The sequence below is a fragment of the Danaus plexippus genome, chromosome 12 (assembly GCF_018135715.1).
Source record: "Danaus plexippus chromosome 12, MEX_DaPlex, whole genome shotgun sequence".
NCBI classification, from domain to species: domain Eukaryota; kingdom Metazoa; phylum Arthropoda; class Insecta; order Lepidoptera; family Nymphalidae; genus Danaus; species Danaus plexippus.
The window spans coordinates 3,814,638-3,842,112 of NC_083545.1; the positions used below are offsets into that span (position 1 = coordinate 3,814,638).

The 27,475-nt window shown below is 32.5% G+C and overlaps 2 long non-coding RNA genes across 2 annotated transcripts; both read right to left on the reverse strand.

Annotated features, from left to right (window-relative positions):
• Positions 1–9,136: 9,136 nt before the first annotated feature.
• Positions 9,137–20,117, reverse strand: LOC133319111 (uncharacterized). Its single transcript, XR_009752814.1, has 6 exons — positions 20,055–20,117; positions 19,746–19,791; positions 19,391–19,450; positions 16,305–16,357; positions 9,463–9,515; positions 9,137–9,194 (listed from the first exon to the last, which is right to left on the reverse strand). It is a non-coding gene; the product is annotated as an uncharacterized LOC133319111 (long non-coding RNA).
• LOC133319112 (uncharacterized) lies at positions 17,234–17,917 on the reverse strand. The gene is made up of 3 exons (XR_009752815.1): positions 17,866–17,917; positions 17,559–17,604; positions 17,234–17,267 (listed from the first exon to the last, which is right to left on the reverse strand). It is a non-coding gene; the product is annotated as an uncharacterized LOC133319112 (long non-coding RNA).
• Positions 20,118–27,475: the final 7,358 nt, after the last annotated feature.

The window sequence follows — 27,475 nt, forward strand, 5'->3', positions numbered from 1 at the left end:
TGAAATGAGAACTTGCTCTTAGTGTTACTTAACAACAAACTGTGCATCCATTTATTGAGAAATAATTTACTTGGGAATAGTTATATATGTCAGTCACACTTACATATATTTATATGGCGTCGTATTCACATCGTGTATACTGCACTGTGGGAGGGTGGCGTAATCTGAAAAATATTTACATATCAGAAAACATTCCTCCAGGTGTAAATAGCAGCATTTTTGGATTTTTTTATATTTTCAGTAAAACCAATCATCAATAAGTCAGCCTGGGGCGGTTACAAAAATCATCATAATGTGTATTCCAAATAAAACAAGGGCGGGACAATGAAATGAGAACTTGCCATTAATGTTACTTAACAACAAACTGTGCATCCATTTATTGAGAAATTATTTATTTGTGAATATGTAGTTATATATTTCAGCCACACTTACATATATTTATATGGCGTCGTATTCACATCGTGTATACTGCACTGTGGGAGGGTGGCGTAATCTGAAAAATATTTACATATCAGAAAACATTCCTCCAGGTGTAAATAGCAGCATTTTTGGATTTTTTTTATATTTTCAGTAAAACCAATCATCAACAAGTCAGCCTGGGGCGGTTACAAAAATCATCATAATGTGTATTCTAAATAAAACGAGGGCAAGACAATGAAATGAGAACTTGCTATTAATGCTACTTAACAACAAACTATGCATCCATTTATTGAGAAATAATTTATTTGTGAATATGTAGTTATATAATTCAGCCACACTTACATATATTTATATGGCATCGTATTCACATCGTGTATACTGCACTGTGGGAGGGTGGCGTAATCTGAAAAATATTTACATATCAGAAAACATTCCTCCAGGTGTAAATAGCAGCATTTTTGGATTTTTTTATATTTTCAGTAAAACCAATCATCAACAAGTCAGCCTGGGGCGGTTACAAAAATCATCATAATGTGTATTCCAAATAAAACAAGGGCGAGACAATGAAATGAGAACTTGCTATTAATGCTACTTAACAACCAACTGTGCATCCATTTATTGAGAAATAATTTACTTGGGAATAGTTATATATGTCAGTCACACTTACATATATTTATATGGCGTCGTATTCACATCGTGTATACTGCACTGTGGGAGGGTGGCGTAATCTGAAAAATATTTACATATCAGAAAACATTCCTCCAGGTGTAAATAGCAGCATTTTTGGATTTTTTTATATTTTCAGTAAAACCAATCATCAATAAGTCAGCCTGGGGCGGTTACAAAAATCATCATAATGTGTATTCTAAATAAAACGAGGGCAAGACAATGAAATGAGAACTTGCTATTAATGCTACTTAACAACCAACTATGCATCCATTTATTGAGAAATAATTTACTTGGGAATAGTTATATATGTCAGTCACACTTACATATATTTATATGGCGTCGTATTCACATCGTGTATACTGCACTGTGGGAGGGTGGCGTAATCTGAAAAATATTTACATATCAGAAAACATTCCTCCAGGTGTAAATAGCAGCATTTTTGGATTTTTTTATATTTTCAGTAAAACCAATCATCAATAAGTCAGCCTGGGGCGGTTACAAAAATCATCATAATGTGTATTCTAAATAAAACGAGGGCAAGACAATGAAATGAGAACTTGCTATTAATGCTACTTAACAACCAACTATGCATCCATTTATTGAGAAATAATTTATTTGTGAATATGTAGTTATATAATTCAGCCACACTTACATATATTTATATGGCATCGTATTCACATCGTGTATACTGCACTGTGGGAGGGTGGCGTAATCTGAAAAATATTTACATATCAGAAAACATTCCTCCAGGTGTAAATAGCAGCATTTTTGGATTTTTTATATTTTCAGTAAAACCAATCATCAACAAGTCAGCCTGGGGCGGTTACAAAAATCATCATAATGTGTATTCCAAATAAAACAAGGGCGAGACAATGAAATGAGAACTTGCTATTAATGCTACTTAACAACCAACTGTGCATCCATTTATTGAGAAATAATTTATTTGTGAATATGTAGTTATATATTTCAGCCACACTTACATATGACATCCTTTTCACATGATGCATACTGCACTGTGGAAGGGTGGCGTAATCTGAAAAATATTTACATATCAGAAAACATTCCTCCAGGTGTAAATAGCAGCATTTTTGGATTTTTTTATATTTTCAGTAAAACCAATCATCAATAAGTCAGCCTGGGGCGGTTACAAAAATCATCATAATGTGTATTCTAAATAAAACAAGGGCAAGACAATGAAATGAGAACTTGCTCTTAGTGTTACTTAACAACAAACTGTGCATCCATTTATTGAGAAATAATTTACTTGGGAATAGTTATATATGTCAGTCACACTTACATATATTTATATGGCATCGTATTCACATCGTGTATACTGCACTGTGGGAGGGTGGCGTAATCTGAAAAATATTTACATATCAAAAAACATTCCTCCAGGTGTATAAAGCAGCTTTTTTGGATTTTTTTATATTTTCAGTAAAACCAATCATCAACAAGTCAGCCTGGGGCGGTTACAAAAATCATCATAATGTGTATTCCAAATAAAACAAGGGCGAGACAATGAAATGAGAACTTGCTATTAATGCTACTTAACAACCAACTGTGCATCCATTTATTGAGAAATAATTTACTTGGGAATAGTTATATATGTCAGTCACACTTACATATATTTATATGGCGTCGTATTCACATCGTGTATACTGCACTGTGGGAGGGTGGCGTAATCTGAAAAATATTTACATATCAGAAAACATTCCTCCAGGTGTAAATAGCAGCATTTTTGGATTTTTTTTATATTTTCAGTAAAACCAATCATCAATAAGTCAGCCTGGGGCGGTTACAAAAATCATCATAATGTGTATTTCTAAACAAAGAAATGGGAGAGATATTAAAATTTAAAACATTTAATCACACAACTTTGGCTTACCATTTCTGCAAGAATCTTTATCCAACTTTTGGGTTTGAATTCCAGTTTAATAAAAGGATACTGTAACAAAATATTTCAAAATCAATTTTTTATATGTCACTGTTGCAATTGCCTATTGGTTCAATTAAATACTTTCAGATGTTACCAAACCATATTTTCCCCACGGCTCTGTGAGACAGGGATAACTTAGTTATTCATCATAATATTATCGGACTTAACCCAAAACGCAATCGTATTAATCGCATTAAACTATATACTACATGGTTAAAATATTGTTTCTAAAATTTGTATAATTACTAACTAAATTATGTTTTAGTATATTTGAAATTGTATTCATTACAACTAAGAAATGTACCTCGATTTGAAAGACTTTGCCATCATTTGATTCTTCAGTTTGAAATCTGCAAAGAAAAAATGTTTTATAACTAGCTGCTATTCCTTTTTATGTTTGTATAGAAATATATTTAACTATTTTTTAACAAAATTGTTACATTCAACCCTTGGATATACAATCATAATGAGAGAATATCTTACACGGAGTGTTTTACTGTTCCTAGCCAGAGTCAAGTGTGGCAGTGAGTTCTGTTCACACATCGGCTTTGGTAGGGTCTTACGTTTTCTTTGATAATTAACATTATACATTTTTAATTGTTACTGTACTCACATTTTAATGGAAGATGACCAGGATCATTTGAATTCTCTCACAATCTTGTACCTGAGAATAATATAGTCTTCGCTATTATTTATTCAATGTTTTGTTTATAATAAATGGTAAAGTGTAGTAGATATCAGTGAATTTGGTAAGATCGAAATCATGTAGATCATACGAACGAGACATAAATTACATCACTTAAAATTGGACTGAAATGTATGAAAAATAATAAAAAAATGTTTTGATATATTTACGTTCAGAACTAAAACATTATTTACGGATGTTTTGCGTTGAATATATATTACACTTAAATATCATGTTTATTCCAGAAGATTTACAATGTATTGTAGAAGAGATGTCAAACATATAAAAACCTAAAATTAAACAGTATTTACTTAAAGGTTTCTGTATTATAACATTATTATATTTCCAGTAAAACCAACCATCAATAAGTCAGCCTGGGGCGGTTACAAAAATCATCATAATGTGTATTCCAAATAAAACAAGGGCGAGACAATGAAATGAGAACTTGCTATTAATGCTACTTAACAACCAACTGTGCATCCATTTATTGAGAAATAATTTACTTGGGAATAGTTATATATGTCAGTCACACTTACATATATTTATATGGCGTTGTATTCACATCGTGTATACTGCACTGTGGGAGGGTGGCGTAATCTGAAAAATATTTACATATCAGAAAACATTCCTCCAGGTGTAAATAGCAGCATTTTTGGATTTTTTTATATTTTCAGTAAAACCAATCATCAATAAGTCAGCCTGGGGCGGTTACAAAAATCATCATAATGTGTATTCTAAATAAAACGAGGGCAAGACAATGAAATGAGAACTTGCTATTAATGCTACTTAACAACCAACTATGCATCCATTTATTGAGAAATAATTTATTTGTGAATATGTAGTTATATAATTCAGCCACACTTACATATATTTATATGGCATCGTATTCACATCGTGTATACTGCACTGTGGGAGGGTGGCGTAATCTGAAAAATATTTACATATCAAAAAACATTCCTCCAGGTGTATAAAGCAACTTTTTTGGATTTTTTTATATTTTCAGTAAAACCAATCATCAACAAGTCAGCCTGGGGCGGTTACAAAAATCATCATAATGTGTATTCTAAATAAAACGAGGGCAAGACAATGAAATGAGAACTTGCTATTAATGCTACTTAACAACCAACTATGCATCCATTTATTGAGAAATAATTTATTTGTGAATATGTAGTTATATAATTCAGCCACACTTACATATATTTATATGGCATCGTATTCACATCGTGTATACTGCACTGTGGGAGGGTGGCGTAATCTGAAAAATATTTACATATCAGAAAACATTCCTCCAGGTGTAAATAGCAGCATTTTTGGATTTTTTTATATTTTCAGTAAAACCAATCATCAACAAGTCAGCCTGGGGCGGTTACAAAAATCATCATAATGTGTATTCCAAATAAACAAGGGCGAGACAATGAAATGAGAACTTGCTATTAATGCTACTTAACAACCAACTGTGCATCCATTTATTGAGAAATAATTTATTTGTGAATATGTAGTTATATATTTCAGCCACACTTACATATGACATCCTTTTCACATGATGCATACTGCACTGTGGAAGGGTGGCGTAATCTGAAAAATATTTACATATCAAAAAACATTCCTCCAGGTGTATAAAGCAGCTTTTTTGGATTTTTTTATATTTTCAGTAAAACCAATCATCAACAAGTCAGCCTGGGGCGGTTACAAAAATCATCATAATGTGTATTCCAAATAAAACAAGGGCGAGACAATGAAATGAGAACTTGCTCTTAGTGTTACTTAACAACAAACTGTGCATCCATTTATTGAGAAATAATTTACTTGGGAATAGTTGTATATGTCAGTCACACTTACATATATTTATATGGCGTCGTATTCACATCGTGTATACTGCACTGTGGGAGGGTGGCGTAATCTGAAAAATATTTACATATCAGAAAACATTCCTCCAGGTGTAAATAGCAGCATTTTGGATTTTTTTATATTTTCAGTAAAACCAATCATCAATAAGTCAGCCTGGGGCGGTTACAAAAATCATCATAATGTGTATTCCAAATAAAACACAGGGCAAGACAATGAAATGAGAACTTGCTATTAGTGTTACTTAACAACAAACTGTGCATCCATTTATTGAGAAATAATTTACTTGGGAATAGTTATATATGTCAGTCACACTTACATATATTTATATGGCGTCGTATTCACATCGTGTATACTGCACTGTGGGAGGGTGGCGTAATCTGAAAAATATTTACATATCAAAAAACATTCCTCCAGGTGTATAAAGCAGCTTTTTTGGATTTTTTTATATTTTCAGTAAAACCAATCATCAACAAGTCAGCCTGGGGCGGTTACAAAAATCATCATAATGTGTATTCCAAATAAAACAAGGGCGAGACAATGAAATGAGAACTTGCTATTAATGCTACTTAACAACCAACTGTGCATCCATTTATTGAGAAATAATTTACTTGGGAATAGTTATATATGTCAGTCACACTTACATATATTTATATGGCGTCGTATTCACATCGTGTATACTGCACTGTGGGAGGGTGGCGTAATCTGAAAAATATTTACATATCAGAAAACATTCCTCCAGGTGTAAATAGCAACTTTTTTGGATTTTTTTATATTTTCAGTAAAACCAATCATCAATAAGTCAGCCTGGGGCGGTTACAAAAATCATCATAATGTGTATTCTAAATAAAACGAGGGCAAGACAATGAAATGAGAACTTGCTATTAATGCTACTTAACAACCAACTATGCATCCATTTATTGAGAAATAATTTATTTGTGAATATGTAGTTATATAATTCAGCCACACTTACATATATTTATATGGCATCGTATTCACATCGTGTATACTGCACTGTGGGAGGGTGGCGTAATCTGAAAAATATTTACATATCAGAAAACATTCCTCCAGGTGTAAATAGCAGCATTTTTGGATTTTTTTATATTTTCAGTAAAACCAATCATCAACAAGTCAGCCTGGGGCGGTTACAAAAATCATCATAATGTGTATTCCAAATAAAACAAGGGCGAGACAATGAAATGAGAACTTGCTATTAATGCTACTTAACAACCAACTGTGCATCCATTTATTGAGAAATAATTTATTTGTGAATATGTAGTTATATATTTCAGCCACACTTACATATGACATCCTTTTCACATGATGCATACTGCACTGTGGAAGGGTGGCGTAATCTGAAAAATATTTACATATCAAAAAACATTCCTCCAGGTGTATAAAGCAGCTTTTTTGGATTTTTTTATATTTTCAGTAAAACCAATCATCAACAAGTCAGCCTGGGGCGGTTACAAAAATCATCATAATGTGTATTCCAAATAAAACAAGGGCGAGACAATGAAATGAGAACTTGCTCTTAGTGTTACTTAACAACAAACTGTGCATCCATTTATTGAGAAATAATTTACTTGGGAATAGTTGTATATGTCAGTCACACTTACATATATTTATATGGCGTCGTATTCACATCGTGTATACTGCACTGTGGGAGGGTGGCGTAATCTGAAAAATATTTACATATCAGAAAACATTCCTCCAGGTGTAAATAGCAGCATTTTTGGATTTTTTTATATTTTCAGTAAAACCAATCATCAATAAGTCAGCCTGGGGCGGTTACAAAAATCATCATAATGTGTATTCCAAATAAAACACAGGGCAAGACAATGAAATGAGAACTTGCTATTAGTGTTACTTAACAACAAACTGTGCATCCATTTATTGAGAAATAATTTACTTGGGAATAGTTATATATGTCAGTCACACTTACATATATTTATATGGCGTCGTATTCACATCGTGTATACTGCACTGTGGGAGGGTGGCGTAATCTGAAAAATATTTACATATCAAAAAACATTCCTCCAGGTGTATAAAGCAGCTTTTTTGGATTTTTTTATATTTTCAGTAAAACCAATCATCAACAAGTCAGCCTGGGGCGGTTACAAAAATCATCATAATGTGTATTCCAAATAAAACAAGGGCGAGACAATGAAATGAGAACTTGCTATTAATGCTACTTAACAACCAACTGTGCATCCATTTATTGAGAAATAATTTACTTGGGAATAGTTATATATGTCAGTCACACTTACATATATTTATATGGCGTCGTATTCACATCGTGTATACTGCACTGTGGGAGGGTGGCGTAATCTGAAAAATATTTACATATCAGAAAACATTCCTCCAGGTGTAAATAGCAGCATTTTTGGATTTTTTTATATTTTCAGTAAAACCAATCATCAATAAGTCAGCCTGGGGCGGTTACAAAAATCATCATAATGTGTATTCTAAATAAAACGAGGGCAAGACAATGAAATGAGAACTTGCTATTAATGCTACTTAACAACCAACTATGCATCCATTTATTGAGAAATAATTTATTTGTGAATATGTAGTTATATAATTCAGCCACACTTACATATATTTATATGGCGTCGTATTCACATCGTGTATACTGCACTGTGGGAGGGTGGCGTAATCTGAAAAATATTTACATATCAGAAAACATTCCTCCAGGTGTAAATAGCAGCATTTTTGGATTTTTTTATATTTTCAGTAAAACCAATCATCAATAAGTCAGCCTGGGGCGGTTACAAAAATCATCATAATGTGTATTCTAAATAAAACGAGGGCAAGACAATGAAATGAGAACTTGCTATTAATGCTACTTAACAACCAACTATGCATCCATTTATTGAGAAATAATTTATTTGTGAATATGTAGTTATATAATTCAGCCACACTTACATATATTTATATGGCATCGTATTCACATCGTGTATACTGCACTGTGGGAGGGTGGCGTAATCTGAAAAATATTTACATATCAAAAAACATTCCTCCAGGTGTATAAAGCAGCTTTTTTGGATTTTTTTATATTTTCAGTAAAACCAATCATCAACAAGTCAGCCTGGGGCGGTTACAAAAATCATCATAATGTGTATTCCAAATAAAACAAGGGCGAGACAATGAAATGAGAACTTGCTATTAATGTTACTTAACAACAAACTGTGCATCCATTTATTGAGAAATAATTTACTTGGGAATAGTTGTATATGTCAGTCACACTTACATATATTTATATGGCGTCGTATTCACATCGTGTATACTGCACTGTGGGAGGGTGGCGTAATCTGAAAAATATTTACATATCAGAAAACATTCCTCCAGGTGTAAATAGCAGCATTTTTGGATTTTTTTATATTTTCAGTAAAACCAATCATCAATAAGTCAGCCTGGGGCGGTTACAAAAATCATCATAATGTGTATTCCAAATAAAACAAGGGCGAGACAATGAAATGAGAACTTGCTATTAATGTTACTTAACAACAAACTGTGCATCCATTTATTGAGAAATAATTTACTTGGGAATAGTTATATATGTCAGTCACACTTACATATATTTATATGGCGTCGTATTCACTTCGTGTATACTGCACTGTGGGAGGGTGGCGTAATCTGAAAAATATTTACATATCAGAAAACATTCCTCCAGGTGTAAATAGCAGCATTTTTGGATTTTTTTATATTTTCAGTAAAACCAATCATCAACAAGTCAGCCTGGGGCGGTTACAAAAATCATCATAATGTGTATTCCAAATAAAACAAGGGCGAGACAATGAAATGAGAACTTGCTATTAATGTTACTTAACAACCAACTATGCATCCATTTATTGAGAAATAATTTATTTGTGAATATGTAGTTATATATTTCAGCCACACTTACATATGACATCCTTTTCACATGATGCATACTGCACTGTGGAAGGGTGGCGTAATCTGAAAAATATTTACATATCAGAAAACATTCCTCCAGGTGTAAATAGCAGCATTTTTGGATTTTTTTATATTTTCAGTAAAACCAATCATCAATAAGTCAGCCTGGGGCGGTTACAAAAATCATCATAATGTGTATTCTAAATAAAACAAGGGCAAGACAATGAAATGAGAACTTGCTCTTAGTGTTACTTAACAACAAACTGTGCATCCATTTATTGAGAAATAATTTACTTGGGAATAGTTATATATGTCAGTCACACTTACATATATTTATATGGCATCGTATTCACATCGTGTATACTGCACTGTGGGAGGGTGGCGTAATCTGAAAAATATTTACATATCAAAAAACATTCCTCCAGGTGTATAAAGCAGCTTTTTTGGATTTTTTTATATTTTCAGTAAAACCAATCATCAACAAGTCAGCCTGGGGCGGTTACAAAAATCATCATAATGTGTATTCCAAATAAAACAAGGGCGAGACAATGAAATGAGAACTTGCTATTAATGCTACTTAACAACCAACTGTGCATCCATTTATTGAGAAATAATTTACTTGGGAATAGTTATATATGTCAGTCACACTTACATATATTTATATGGCGTCGTATTCACATCGTGTATACTGCACTGTGGGAGGGTGGCGTAATCTGAAAAATATTTACATATCAGAAAACATTCCTCCAGGTGTAAATAGCAGCATTTTTGGATTTTTTTATATTTTCAGTAAAACCAATCATCAATAAGTCAGCCTGGGGCGGTTACAAAAATCATCATAATGTGTATTCTAAATAAAACGAGGGCAAGACAATGAAATGAGAACTTGCTATTAATGCTACTTAACAACCAACTATGCATCCATTTATTGAGAAATAATTTATTTGTGAATATGTAGTTATATAATTCAGCCACACTTACATATATTTATATGGCATCGTATTCACATCGTGTATACTGCACTGTGGGAGGGTGGCGTAATCTGAAAAATATTTACATATCAAAAAACATTCCTCCAGGTGTATAAAGCAGCTTTTTTGGATTTTTTTATATTTTCAGTAAAACCAATCATCAACAAGTCAGCCTGGGGCGGTTACAAAAATCATCATAATGTGTATTCCAAATAAAACAAGGGCGAGACAATGAAATGAGAAAGTGCTCTTAGTGTTACTTAACAACAAACTGTGCATCCATTTATTGAGAAATAATTTACTTGGGAATAGTTGTATATGTCAGTCACACTTACATATATTTATATGGCGTCGTATTCACATCGTGTATACTGCACTGTGGGAGGGTGGCGTAATCTGAAAAATATTTACATATCAGAAAACATTCCTCCAGGTGTAAATAGCAGCATTTTTGGATTTTTTTATATTTTCAGTAAAACCAATCATCAATAAGTCAGCCTGGGGCGGTTACAAAAATCATCATAATGTGTATTCCAAATAAAACAAGGGCGAGACAATGAAATGAGAACTTGCTATTAATGTTACTTAACAAACAACTGTGCATCCATTTATTGAGAAATAATTTACTTGGGAATAGTTATATATGTCAGTCACACTTACATATATTTATATGGCGTCGTATTCACATCGTGTATACTGCACTGTGGGAGGGTGGCGTAATCTGAAAAATATTTACATATCAGAAAACATTCCTCCAGGTGTAAATAGCAGCATTTTTGGATTTTTTTATATTTTCAGTAAAACCAATCATCAATAAGTCAGCCTGGGGCGGTTACAAAAATCATCATAATGTGTATTCCAAATAAAACAAGGGCGAGACAATGAAATGAGAACTTGCTATTAATGTTACTTAACAAACAACTGTGCATCCATTTATTGAGAAATAATTTACTTGGGAATAGTTATATATGTCAGTCACACTTACATATATTTATATGGCGTCGTATTCACATCGTGTATACTGCACTGTGGGAGGGTGGCGTAATCTGAAAAATATTTACATATCAGAAAACATTCCTCCAGGTGTAAATAGCAGCATTTTTGGATTTTTTTATATTTTCAGTAAAACCAATCATCAATAAGTCAGCCTGGGGCGGTTACAAAAATCATCATAATGTGTATTCTAAATAAAACAAGGGCAAGACAATGAAATGAGAACTTGCTCTTAGTGTTACTTAACAACAAACTGTGCATCCATTTATTGAGAAATAATTTACTTGGGAATAGTTATATATGTCAGTCACACTTACATATATTTATATGGCATCGTATTCACATCGTGTATACTGCACTGTGGGAGGGTGGCGTAATCTGAAAAATATTTACATATCAAAAAACATTCCTCCAGGTGTATAAAGCAGCTTTTTTGGATTTTTTTATATTTTCAGTAAAACCAATCATCAACAAGTCAGCCTGGGGCGGTTACAAAAATCATCATAATGTGTATTCCAAATAAAACAAGGGCGAGACAATGAAATGAGAACTTGCTATAAATGCTACTTAACAACCAACTGTGCATCCATTTATTGAGAAATAATTTACTTGGGAATAGTTATATATGTCAGTCACACTTACATATATTTATATGGCGTCGTATTCACATCGTGTATACTGCACTGTGGGAGGGTGGCGTAATCTGAAAAATATTTACATATCAGAAAACATTCCTCCAGGTGTAAATAGCAGCATTTTTGGATTTTTTTTATATTTTCAGTAAAACCAATCATCAATAAGTCAGCCTGGGGCGGTTACAAAAATCATCATAATGTGTATTCTAAATAAAACGAGGGCAAGACAATGAAATGAGAACTTGCTATTAATGCTACTTAACAACCAACTATGCATCCATTTATTGAGAAATAATTTATTTGTGAATATGTAGTTATATAATTCAGCCACACTTACATATATTTATATGGCATCGTATTCACATCGTGTATACTGCACTGTGGGAGGGTGGCGTAATCTGAAAAATATTTACATATCAGAAAACATTCCTCCAGGTGTAAATAGCAGCATTTTTGGATTTTTTTATATTTTCAGTAAAACCAATCATCAATAAGTCAGCCTGGGGCGGTTACAAAAATCATCATAATGTGTATTCCAAATAAAACACAGGGCAAGACAATGAAATGAGAACTTGCTATTAGTGTTACTTAACAACAAACTGTGCATCCATTTATTGAGAAATAATTTACTTGGGAATAGTTATATATGTCAGTCACACTTACATATATTTATATGGCGTCGTATTCACATCGTGTATACTGCACTGTGGGAGGGTGGCGTAATCTGAAAAATATTTACATATCAAAAAACATTCCTCCAGGTGTATAAAGCAGCTTTTTTGGATTTTTTTATATTTTCAGTAAAACCAATCATCAACAAGTCAGCCTGGGGCGGTTACAAAAATCATCATAATGTGTATTCCAAATAAAACAAGGGCGAGACAATGAAATGAGAACTTGCTATTAATGCTACTTAACAACCAACTGTGCATCCATTTATTGAGAAATAATTTACTTGGGAATAGTTATATATGTCAGTCACACTTACATATATTTATATGGCGTCGTATTCACATCGTGTATACTGCACTGTGGGAGGGTGGCGTAATCTGAAAAATATTTACATATCAGAAAACATTCCTCCAGGTGTAAATAGCAGCATTTTTGGATTTTTTATATTTTCAGTAAAACCAATCATCAACAAGTCAGCCTGGGGCGGTTACAAAAATCATCATAATGTGTATTCCAAATAAAACAAGGGCGAGACAATGAAATGAGAACTTGCTATTAATGCTACTTAACAACCAACTGTGCATCCATTTATTGAGAAATAATTTACTTGGGAATAGTTATATATGTCAGTCACACTTACATATATTTATATGGCGTCGTATTCACATCGTGTATACTGCACTGTGGGAGGGTGGCGTAATCTGAAAAATATTTACATATCAGAAAACATTCCTCCAGGTGTATAAAGCAGCTTTTTTGGATTTTTTTATATTTTCAGTAAAACCAATCATCAACAAGTCAGCCTGGGGCGGTTACAAAAATCATCATAATGTGTATTCCAAATAAAACAAGGGCGAGACAATGAAATGAGAACTTGCTCTTAGTGTTACTTAACAACAAACTGTGCATCCATTTATTGAGAAATAATTTACTTGGGAATAGTTGTATATGTCAGTCACACTTACATATATTTATATGGCGTCGTATTCACATCGTGTATACTGCACTGTGGGAGGGTGGCGTAATCTGAAAAATATTTACATATCAGAAAACATTCCTCCAGGTGTAAATAGCAGCATTTTTGGATTTTTTTATATTTTCAGTAAAACCAATCATCAATAAGTCAGCCTGGGGCGGTTACAAAAATCATCATAATGTGTATTCCAAATAAAACAAGGGCGAGACAATGAAATGAGAACTTGCTATTAATGTTACTTAACAAACAACTGTGCATCCATTTATTGAGAAATAATTTACTTGGGAATAGTTATATATGTCAGTCACACTTACATTTATTTATATGGCGTCGTATTCACATCGTGTATACTGCACTGTGGGAGGGTGGCGTAATCTGAAAAATATTTACATATCAGAAAACATTCCTCCAGGTGTAAATAGCAGCATTTTTGGATTTTTTTATATTTTCGGTAAAACCAATCATCAATAAGTCAGCCTGGGGCGGTTACAAAAATCATCATAATGTGTATTCCAAATAAAACAAGGGCAAGACAATGAAATGAGAACTTGCCATTAATGTTACTTAACAACAAACTGTGCATCCATTTATTGAGAAATTATTTATTTGTGAATATGTAGTTATATATTTCAGCCACACTTACATATATTTATATGGCGTCGTATTCACATCGTGTATACTGCACTGTGGGAGGGTGGCGTAATCTGAAAAATATTTACATATCAGAAAACATTCCTCCAGGTGTAAATAGCAGCATTTTTGGATTTTTTTATATTTTCAGTAAAACCAATCATCAATAAGTCAGCCTGGGGCGGTTACAAAAATCATCATAATGTGTATTCTAAATAAAATAAGGGCAAGACAATGAAATGAGAACTTGCTCTTAGTGTTACTTAACAACAAACTGTGCATCCATTTATTGAGAAATAATTTACTTGGGAATAGTTATATATGTCAGTCACACTTACATATATTTATATGGCGTCGTATTCACATCGTGTATACTGCACTGTGGGAGGGTGGCGTAATCTGAAAAATATTTACATATCAGAAAACATTCCTCCAGGTGTAAATAGCAGCATTTTTGGATTTTTTTATATTTTCAGTAAAACCAATCATCAACAAGTCAGCCTGGGGCGGTTACAAAAATCATCATAATGTGTATTCTAAATAAACGAGGGCAAGACAATGAAATGAGAACTTGCTATTAATGCTACTTAACAACAAACTATGCATCCATTTATTGAGAAATAATTTATTTGTGAATATGTAGTTATATAATTCAGCCACACTTACATATATTTATATGGCATCGTATTCACATCGTGTATACTGCACTGTGGGAGGGTGGCGTAATCTGAAAAATATTTACATATCAGAAAACATTCCTCCAGGTGTAAATAGCAGCATTTTTGGATTTTTTTATATTTTCAGTAAAACCAATCATCAACAAGTCAGCCTGGGGCGGTTACAAAAATCATCATAATGTGTATTCCAAATAAAACAAGGGCGAGACAATGAAATGAGAACTTGCTATTAATGCTACTTAACAACCAACTGTGCATCCATTTATTGAGAAATAATTTACTTGGGAATAGTTATATATGTCAGTCACACTTACATATATTTATATGGCGTCGTATTCACATCGTGTATACTGCACTGTGGGAGGGTGGCGTAATCTGAAAAATATTTACATATCAGAAAACATTCCTCCAGGTGTAAATAGCAGCATTTTTGGATTTTTTTATATTTTCAGTAAAACCAATCATCAATAAGTCAGCCTGGGGCGGTTACAAAAATCATCATAATGTGTATTCTAAATAAAACGAGGGCAAGACAATGAAATGAGAACTTGCTATTAATGCTACTTAACAACCAACTATGCATCCATTTATTGAGAAATAATTTACTTGGGAATAGTTATATATGTCAGTCACACTTACATATATTTATATGGCGTCGTATTCACATCGTGTATACTGCACTGTGGGAGGGTGGCGTAATCTGAAAAATATTTACATATCAGAAAACATTCCTCCAGGTGTAAATAGCAGCATTTTTGGATTTTTTTTATATTTTCAGTAAAACCAATCATCAATAAGTCAGCCTGGGGCGGTTACAAAAATCATCATAATGTGTATTCTAAATAAAACGAGGGCAAGACAATGAAATGAGAACTTGCTATTAATGCTACTTAACAACCAACTATGCATCCATTTATTGAGAAATAATTTATTTGTGAATATGTAGTTATATAATTCAGCCACACTTACATATATTTATATGGCATCGTATTCACATCGTGTATACTGCACTGTGGGAGGGTGGCGTAATCTGAAAAATATTTACATATCAGAAAACATTCCTCCAGGTGTAAATAGCAGCATTTTTGGATTTTTTTATATTTTCAGTAAAACCAATCATCAACAAGTCAGCCTGGGGCGGTTACAAAAATCATCATAATGTGTATTCCAAATAAAACAAGGGCGAGACAATGAAATGAGAACTTGCTATTAATGCTACTTAACAACCAACTGTGCATCCATTTATTGAGAAATAATTTATTTGTGAATATGTAGTTATATATTTCAGCCACACTTACATATGACATCCTTTTCACATGATGCATACTGCACTGTGGAAGGGTGGCGTAATCTGAAAAATATTTACATATCAGAAAACATTCCTCCAGGTGTAAATAGCAGCATTTTTGGATTTTTTTATATTTTCAGTAAAACCAATCATCAATAAGTCAGCCTGGGGCGGTTACAAAAATCATCATAATGTGTATTCTAAATAAAACAAGGGCAAGACAATGAAATGAGAACTTGCTCTTAGTGTTACTTAACAACAAACTGTGCATCCATTTATTGAGAAATAATTTACTTGGGAATAGTTATATATGTCAGTCACACTTACATATATTTATATGGCATCGTATTCACATCGTGTATACTGCACTGTGGGAGGGTGGCGTAATCTGAAAAATATTTACATATCAAAAAACATTCCTCCAGGTGTATAAAGCAGCTTTTTTGGATTTTTTATATTTTCAGTAAAACCAATCATCAACAAGTCAGCCTGGGGCGGTTACAAAAATCATCATAATGTGTATTCCAAATAAAACAAGGGCGAGACAATGAAATGAGAACTTGCTATTAATGCTACTTAACAACCAACTGTGCATCCATTTATTGAGAAATAATTTACTTGGGAATAGTTATATATGTCAGTCACACTTACATATATTTATATGGCGTCGTATTCACATCGTGTATACTGCACTGTGGGAGGGTGGCGTAATCTGAAAAATATTTACATATCAGAAAACATTCCTCCAGGTGTAAATAGCAGCATTTTTGGATTTTTTTTATATTTTCAGTAAAACCAATCATCAATAAGTCAGCCTGGGGCGGTTACAAAAATCATCATAATGTGTATTTCTAAACAAAGAAATGGGAGAGATATTAAAATTTAAAACATTTAATCACACAACTTTGGCTTACCATTTCTGCAAGAATCTTTATCCAACTTTGGGTTTGAATTCCAGTTTAATAAAAGGATACTGTAACAAAATATTTCAAATCATTTTTTATATGTCACTGTTGCAATTGCCTATTGGTTCAATTAAATACTTTCAGATGTTACCAAACCATATTTTCCCCACGGCTCTGTGAGACAGGATAACTTAGTTATTCATCATAATATTATCGGACTTAACCCAAAACGCAATTGTATTAATCGCATTAAACTATATACTACATGGTTAAAATATTGTTTCTAAAATTTGTATAATACTAACTAAATTATGTTTTAGTATATTTGAAATTGTATTCATTACAACTAAGAAATGTACCTCGATTTGAAAGACTTTGCCATCATTTGATTCTTCAGTTTGAAATCTGCAAAGAAAAAATGTTTTATAACTAGCTGCTATTCCTTTTTATGTTTGTATAGAAATATATTTAACTATTTTTTAACAAAATTGTTACATTCAACCCTTGGATATACATCATAATGAGAGAATATCTTACACGGAGTGTTTTACTGTTCCTAGCCAGAGTCAAGTGTGGCAGTGAGTTCTGTTCACACATCGGCTTTGGTAGGGTCTTACGTTTTCTTTGATAATTAACATTATACATTTTAATTGTTACTGTACTCACATTTTAATGGAAGATGACCAGGATCATTTGAATTCTCTCACAATCTTGTACCTGAGAATAATATAGTCTTCGCTATTATTTATTCAATGTTTTGTTTATAATAAATGGTAAAGTGTAGTAGATATCAGTGAATTTGGTAAGATCGAAATCATGTAGATCATACGAACGAGACATAAATTACATCACTTAAAATTGGACTGAAATGTATGAAAATAATAAAAAAATGTTTTGATATATTTACGTTCAGAACTAAAACATTATTTACGGATGTTTTGCGTTGAATATATATTACACTTAAATATCATGTTTATTCCAGAAGATTTACAATGTATTGTAGAAGAGATGTCAAACATATAAAAACCTAAAAATTAAACAGTATTTACTTAAAGGTTTCTGTATTATAACATTATTATATTTCCAGTAAAACCAACCATCAATAAGTCAGCCTGGGGCGGTTACAAAAATCATCATAATGTGTATTCCAAATAAAACAAGGGCGAGACAATGAAATGAGAACTTGCTATTAATGCTACTTAACAACCAACTGTGCATCCATTTATTGAGAAATAATTTACTTGGGAATAGTTATATATGTCAGTCACACTTACATATATTTATATGGCGTTGTATTCACATCGTGTATACTGCACTGTGGGAGGGTGGCGTAATCTGAAAAATATTTACATATCAGAAAACATTCCTCCAGGTGTAAATAGCAGCATTTTTGGATTTTTTTATATTTTCAGTAAAACCAATCATCAATAAGTCAGCCTGGGGCGGTTACAAAAATCATCATAATGTGTATTCTAAATAAAACGAGGGCAAGACAATGAAATGAGAACTTGCTATTAATGCTACTTAACAACCAACTATGCATCCATTTATTGAGAAATAATTTATTTGTGAATATGTAGTTATATAATTCAGCCACACTTACATATATTTATATGGCATCGTATTCACATCGTGTATACTGCACTGTGGGAGGGTGGCGTAATCTGAAAAATATTTACATATCAAAAAACATTCCTCCAGGTGTATAAAGCAACTTTTTTGGATTTTTTTATATTTTCAGTAAAACCAATCATCAACAAGTCAGCCTGGGGCGGTTACAAAAATCATCATAATGTGTATTCCAAATAAAACAAGGGCAAGACAATGAAATGAGAACTTGCTCTTAGTGTTACTTAACAACAAACTGTGCATCCATTTATTGAGAAATAATTTACTTGGGAATAGTTGTATATGTCAGTCACACTTACATATATTTATATGGCGTCGTATTCACATCGTGTATACTGCACTGTGGGAGGGTGGCGTAATCTGAAAAATATTTACATATCAGAAAACATTCCTCCAGGTGTAAATAGCAGCATTTTTGGATTTTTTTTATATTTTCAGTAAAACCAATCATCAATAAGTCAGCCTGGGGCGGTTACAAAAATCATCATAATGTGTATTTCTAAACAAAGAAATGGGAGAGATATTAAAATTTAAAACATTTAATCACACAACTTTGGCTTACCATTTCTGCAAGAATCTTTATCCAACTTTTGGGTTTGAATTCCAGTTTAATAAAAGGATACTGTAACAAAATATTTCAAAATCAATTTTTTATATGTCACTGTTGCAATTGCCTATTGGTTCAATTAAATACTTTCAGATGTTACCAAACCATATTTTCCCCACGGCTCTGTGAGACAGGGATAACTTAGTTATTCATCATAATATTATCGGACTTAACCCAAAACGCAATTGTATTAATCGCATTAAACTATATACTACATGGTTAAAATATTGTTTCTAAAATTTGTATAATTACTAACTAAATTATGTTTTAGTATATTTGAAATTGTATTCATTACAACTAAGAAATGTACCTCGATTTGAAAGACTTTGCCATCATTTGATTCTTCAGTTTGAAATCTGCAAAGAAAAAATGTTTTATAACTAGCTGCTATTCCTTTTTATGTTTGTATAGAAATATATTTAACTATTTTTTAACAAAATTGTTACATTCAACCCTTGGATATACAATCATAATGAGAGAATATCTTACACGGAGTGTTTTACTGTTCCTAGCCAGAGTCAAGTGTGGCAGTGAGTTCTGTTCACACATCGGCTTTGGTAGGGTCTTACGTTTTCTTTGATAATTAACATTATACATTTTTAATTGTTACTGTACTCACATTTTAATGGAAGATGACCAGGATCATTTGAATTCTCTCACAATCTTGTACCTGAGAATAATATAGTCTTCGCTATTATTTATTCAATGTTTTGTTTATAATAAATGGTAAAGTGTAGTAGATATCAGTGAATTTGGTAAGATCGAAATCATGTAGATCATACGAACGAGACATAAATTACATCACTTAAAATTGGACTGAAATGTATGAAAAATAATAAAAAAATGTTTTGATATATTTACGTTCAGAACTAAAACATTATTTACGGATGTTTTGCGTTGAATATATATTACACTTAAATATCATGTTTATTCCAGAAGATTTACAATGTATTGTAGAAGAGATGTCAAACATATAAAAACCTAAAATTAAACAGTATTTACTTAAAGGTTTCTGTATTATAACATTATTATATTTCCAGTAAAACCAACCATCAATAAGTCAGCCTGGGGCGGTTACAAAAATCATCATAATGTGTATTCCAAATAAAACAAGGGCGAGACAATGAAATGAGAACTTGCTATTAATGCTACTTAACAACCAACTGTGCATCCATTTATTGAGAAATAATTTACTTGGGAATAGTTATATATGTCAGTCACACTTACATATATTTATATGGCGTTGTATTCACATCGTGTATACTGCACTGTGGGAGGGTGGCGTAATCTGAAAAATATTTACATATCAGAAAACATTCCTCCAGGTGTAAATAGCAGCATTTTTGGATTTTTTTATATTTTCAGTAAAACCAATCATCAATAAGTCAGCCTGGGGCGGTTACAAAAATCATCATAATGTGTATTCTAAATAAAACGAGGGCAAGACAATGAAATGAGAACTTGCTATTAATGCTACTTAACAACCAACTATGCATCCATTTATTGAGAAATAATTTATTTGTGAATATGTAGTTATATAATTCAGCCACACTTACATATATTTATATGGCATCGTATTCACATCGTGTATACTGCACTGTGGGAGGGTGGCGTAATCTGAAAAATATTTACATATCAAAAAACATTCCTCCAGGTGTATAAAGCAACTTTTTTGGATTTTTTTATATTTTCAGTAAAACCAATCATCAACAAGTCAGCCTGGGGCGGTTACAAAAATCATCATAATGTGTATTCCAAATAAAACAAGGGCAAGACAATGAAATGAGAACTTGCTCTTAGTGTTACTTAACAACAAACTGTGCATCCATTTATTGAGAAATAATTTACTTGGGAATAGTTGTATATGTCAGTCACACTTACATATATTTATATGGCGTCGTATTCACATCGTGTATACTGCACTGTGGGAGGGTGGCGTAATCTGAAAAATATTTACATATCAGAAAACATTCCTCCAGGTGTAAATAGCAGCATTTTTGGATTTTTTTATATTTTCAGTAAAACCAATCATCAATAAGTCAGCCTGGGGCGGTTACAAAAATCATCATAATGTGTATTCCAAATAAAACAAGGGCGAGACAATGAAATGAGAACTTGCTATTAATGTTACTTAACAAACAACTGTGCATCCATTTATTGAGAAATAATTTACTTGGGAATAGTTATATATGTCAGTCACACTTACATATATTTATATGGCGTCGTATTCACATCGTGTATACTGCACTGTGGGAGGGTGGCGTAATCTGAAAAATATTTACATATCAGAAAACATTCCTCCAGGTGTAAATAGCAGCATTTTTCGATTTTTTTATATTTTCAGTAAAACCAATCATCAACAAGTCAGCCTGGGGCGGTTACAAAAATCATCATAACGTGTATTCCAAATAAAACAAGGGCAAGACAATGAAATGAGAACTTGCTATTAATGCTACTTAACAACAAACTGTGCATCCATTTATTGAGAAATAATTTACTTGGGAATAGTTATATATGTCAGTCACACTTACATATATTTATATGGCATCGTATTCACATCGTGTATACTGCACTGTGGGAGGGTGGCGTAATCTGAAAAATATTTACATATCAGAAAACATTCCTCCAGGTGTAAATAGCAGCATTTTTGGATTTTTTTATATTTTCAGTAAAACCAATCATCAATAAGTCAGCCTGGGGCGGTTACAAAAATCATCATAATGTGTATTCCAAATAAAACAAGGGCGAGACAATGAAATGAGAACTTGCTATTAATGCTACTTAACAACAAACTGTGCATCCATTTATTGAGAAATAATTTACTTGGGAATAGTTATATATATCAGTCACACTTACATATATTTATATGGCATCGTATTCACATCGTGTATACTGCACTGTGGGAGGGTGGCGTAATCTGAAAAATATTTACATATCAGAAAACATTCCTCCAGGTGTAAATAGCAGCATTTTTGGATTTTTTTATATTTTCAGTAAAACCAATCATCAATAAGTCAGCCTGGGGCGGTTACAAAAATCATCATAATGTGTATTCCAAATAAAACAAGGGCGAGACAATGAAATGAGAACTTGCTATTAATGCTACTTAACAACCAACTGTGCATCCATTTATTGAGAAATAATTTACTTGGGAATAGTTATATATGTCAGTCACACTTACATATATTTATATGGCGTCGTATTCACATCGTGTATACTGCACTGTGGGAGGGTGGCGTAATCTGAAAAATATTTACATATCAGAAAACATTCCTCCAGGTGTAAATAGCAGCATTTTTGGATTTTCTTATATTTTCAGTAAAACCAATCATCAATAAGTCAGCCTGGGGCGGTTACAAAAATCATCATAATGTGTATTCTAAATAAAACGAGGGCAAGACAATGAAATGAGAACTTGCTATTAATGCTACTTAACAACCAACTGTGCATCCATTTATTGAGAAATAATTTACTTGGGAATAGTTATATATGTCAGTCACACTTACATATATTTATATGGCGTCGTATTCACATCGTGTATACTGCACTGTGGGAGGGTGGCGTAATCTGAAAAATATTTACATATCAGAAAACATTCCTCCAGGTGTAAATAGCAGCATTTTTGGATTTTCTTATATTTTCAGTAAAACCAATCATCAATAAGTCAGCCTGGGGCGGTTACAAAAATCATCATAATGTGTATTCTAAATAAAACGAGGGCAAGACAATGAAATGAGAACTTGCTATTAATGCTACTTAACAACAAACTATGCATCCATTTATTGAGAAATAATTTATTTGTGAATATGTAGTTATATAATTCAGCCACACTTACATATATTTATATGGCATCGTATTCACATCGTGTATACTGCACTGTGGGAGGGTGGCGTAATCTGAAAAATATTTACATATCAAAAAACATTCCTCCAGGTGTATAAAGCAGCTTTTTTGGATTTTTTTATATTTTCAGTAAAACCAATCATCAACAAGTCAGCCTGGGGCGGTTACAAAAATCATCATAATGTGTATTCCAAATAAAACAAGGACGAGACAATGAAACGAGAACTTGCTATTAATGCTACTTAACAACCAACTGTGCATCCATTTATTGAGAAATAATTTACTTGGGAATAGTTATATATGTCAGTCACACTTACATATATTTATATGGCGTCGTATTCACATCGTGTATACTGCACTGTGGGAGGGTGGCGTAATCTGAAAAATATTTACATATCAGAAAACATTCCTCCAGGTGTAAATAGCAGCATTTTTGGATTTTCTTATATTTTCAGTAAAACCAATCATCAATAAGTCAGCCTGGGGCGGTTACAAAAATCATCATAATGTGTATTCTAAATAAAACGAGGGCAAGACAATGAAATGAGAACTTGCTATTAATGCTACTTAACAACAAACTATGCATCCATTTATTGAGAAATAATTTATTTGTGAATATGTAGTTATATAATTCAGCCACACTTACATATATTTATATGGCATCGTATTCACATCGTGTATACTGCACTGTGGGAGGGTGGCGTAATCTGAAAAATATTTACATATCAAAAAACATTCCTCCAGGTGTATAAAGCAGCTTTTTTGGATTTTTTTATATTTTCAGTAAAACCAATCATCAACAAGTCAGCCTGGGGCGGTTACAAAAATCATCATAATGTGTATTCCAAATAAAACAAGGGCGAGACAATGAAACGAGAACTTGCTATTAATGCTACTTAACAACCAACTGTGCATCCATTTATTGAGAAATTATTTATTTGTGAATATGTAGTTATATATTTCAGCCACACTTACATATATTTATATGGCGTCGTATTCACATCGTGTATACTGCACTGTGGGAGGGTGGCGTAATCTGAAAAATATTTACATATCAGAAAACATTCCTCCAGGTGTAAATAGCAGCATTTTTGGATTTTTTTATATTTTCAGTAAAACCAATCATCAATAAGTCAGCCTGGGGCGGTTACAAAAATCATCATAATGTGTATTCTAAATAAAACAAGGGCAAGACAATGAAATGAGAACTTGCTCTTAGTGTTACTTAACAACAAACTGTGCATCCATTTATTGAGAAATAATTTACTTGGGAATAGTTATATATGTCAGTCACACTTACATATATTTATATGGCGTCGTATTCACATCGTGTATACTGCACTGTGGGAGGGTGGCGTAATCTGAAAAATATTTACATATCAGAAAACATTCCTCCAGGTGTAAATAGCAGCATTTTTGGATTTTTTTATATTTTCAGTAAAACCAATCATCAACAAGTCAGCCTGGGGCGGTTACAAAAATCATCATAATGTGTATTCCAAATAAAACAAGGGCAAGACAATGAAATGAGAACTTGCTATTAATGCTACTTAACAACCAACTATGCATCCATTTATTGAGAAATAATTTATTTGTGAATATGTAGTTATATATTTCAGCCACACTTACATATATTTATATGGCGTCGTATTCACTTCGTGTATACTGCACTGTGGGAGGGTGGCGTAATCTGAAAAATATTTACATATCAGAAAACATTCCTCCAGGTGTAAATAGCAGCATTTTTGGATTTTTTATATTTTCAGTAAAACCAATCATCAATAAGTCAGCCTGGGGCGGTTACAAAAATCATCATAATGTGTATTCTAAATAAAACAAGGGCAAGACAATGAAATGAGAACTTGCTCTTAGTGTTACTTAACAACAAACTGTGCATCCATTTAGTGAGAAATAATTTACTTGGGAATAGTTATATATGTCAGTCACACTTACATATATTTATATGGCGTCGTATTCACTTCGTGTATACTGCACTGTGGGAGGGTGGCGTAATCTGAAAAATATTTACATATCAGAAAACATTCCTCCAGGTGTAAATAGCAGCATTTTTGGATTTTTTTATATTTTCAGTAAAACCAATCATCAATAAGTCAGCCTGGGGCGGTTACAAAAATCATCATAATGTGTATTCTAAATAAAACGAGGGCAAGACAATGAAATGAGAACTTGCTATTAATGCTACTTAACAACCAACTATGCATCCATTTATTGAGAAATAATTTATTTGTGAATATGTAGTTATATATTTCAGCCACACTTACATATATTTATATGGCGTCGTATTCACTTCGTGTATACTGCACTGTGGGAGGGTGGCGTAATCTGAAAAATATTTACATATCAGAAAACATTCCTCCAGGTGTAAATAGCAGCATTTTTGGATTTTTTTATATTTTCAGTAAAACCAATCATCAATAAGTCAGCCTGGGGCGGTTACAAAAATCATCATAATGTGTATTCTAAATAAAACAAGGGCAAGACAATGAAATGAGAACTTGCTCTTAGTGTTACTTAACAACAAACTGTGCATCCATTTAGTGAGAAATAATTTACTTGGGAATAGTTATATATGTCAGTCACACTTACATATATTTATATGGCGTCGTATTCACTTCGTGTATACTGCACTGTGGGAGGGTGGCGTAATCTGAAAAATATTTACATATCAGAAAACATTCCTCCAGGTGTAAATAGCAGCATTTTTGGATTTTTTTATATTTTCAGTAAAACCAATCATCAATAAGTCAGCCTGGGGCAGTTACAAAAATCATCATAATGTGTATTCTAAATAAAACAAGGGCAAGACAATGAAATGAGAACTTGCTCTTAGTGTTACTTAACAACAAACTGTGCATCCATTTATTGAGAAATAATTTACTTGGGAATAGTTATATATGTCAGTCACACTTACATATATTTATATGGCATCGTATTCACATCGTGTATACTGCACTGTGGGAGGGTGGCGTAATCTGAAAAATATTTACATATCAGAAAACATTCCTCCAGGTGTAAATAGCAGCATTTTTGGATTTTTTTATATTTTCAGTAAAACCAATCATCAATAAGTCAGCCTGGGGCGGTTACAAAAATCATCATAATGTGTATTCTAAATAAAACGAGGGCAAGACAATGAAATGAGAACTTGCTATTAATGCTACTTAACAACAAACTATGCATCCATTTATTGAGAAATAATTTATTTGTGAATATGTAGTTATATAATTCAGCCACACTTACATATATTTATATGGCATCGTATTCACATCGTGTATACTGCACTGTGGGAGGGTGGCGTAATCTGAAAAATATTTACATATCAAAAAACATTCCTCCAGGTGTATAAAGCAGCTTTTTTGGATTTTTTTATATTTTCAGTAAAACCAATCATCAACAAGTCAGCCTGGGGCGGTTACAAAAATCATCATAATGTGTATTCCAAATAAAACAAGGGCGAGACAATGAAACGAGAACTTGCTATTAATGCTACTTAACAACCAACTGTGCATCCATTTATTGAGAAATTATTTATTTGTGAATATGTAGTTATATATTTCAGCCACACTTACATATATTTATATGGCGTCGTATTCACATCGTGTATACTGCACTGTGGGAGGGTGGCGTAATCTGAAAAATATTTACATATCAGAAAACATTCCTCCAGGTGTAAATAGCAGCATTTTTGGATTTTTTTATATTTTCAGTAAAACCAATCATCAACAAGTCAGCCTGGGGCGGTTACAAAAATCATCATAATGTGTATTCCAAATAAAACAAGGGCAAGACAATGAAATGAGAACTTGCTCTTAGTGTTACTTAACAACAAACTGTGCATCCATTTATTGAGAAATAATTTACTTGGGAATAGTTATATATGTCAGTCACACTTACATATATTTATATGGCGTCGTATTCACATCGTGTATACTGCACTGTGGGAGGGTGGCGTAATCTGAAAAATATTTACATATCAGAAAACATTCCTCCAGGTGTAAATAGCAGCATTTTTGGATTTTTTTATATTTTCAGTAAAACCAATCATCAACAAGTCAGCCTGGGGCGGTTACAAAAATCATCATAATGTGTATTCCAAATAAAACAAGGGCAAGACAATGAAATGAGAACTTGCTATTAATGCTACTTAACAACCAACTATGCATCCATTTATTGAGA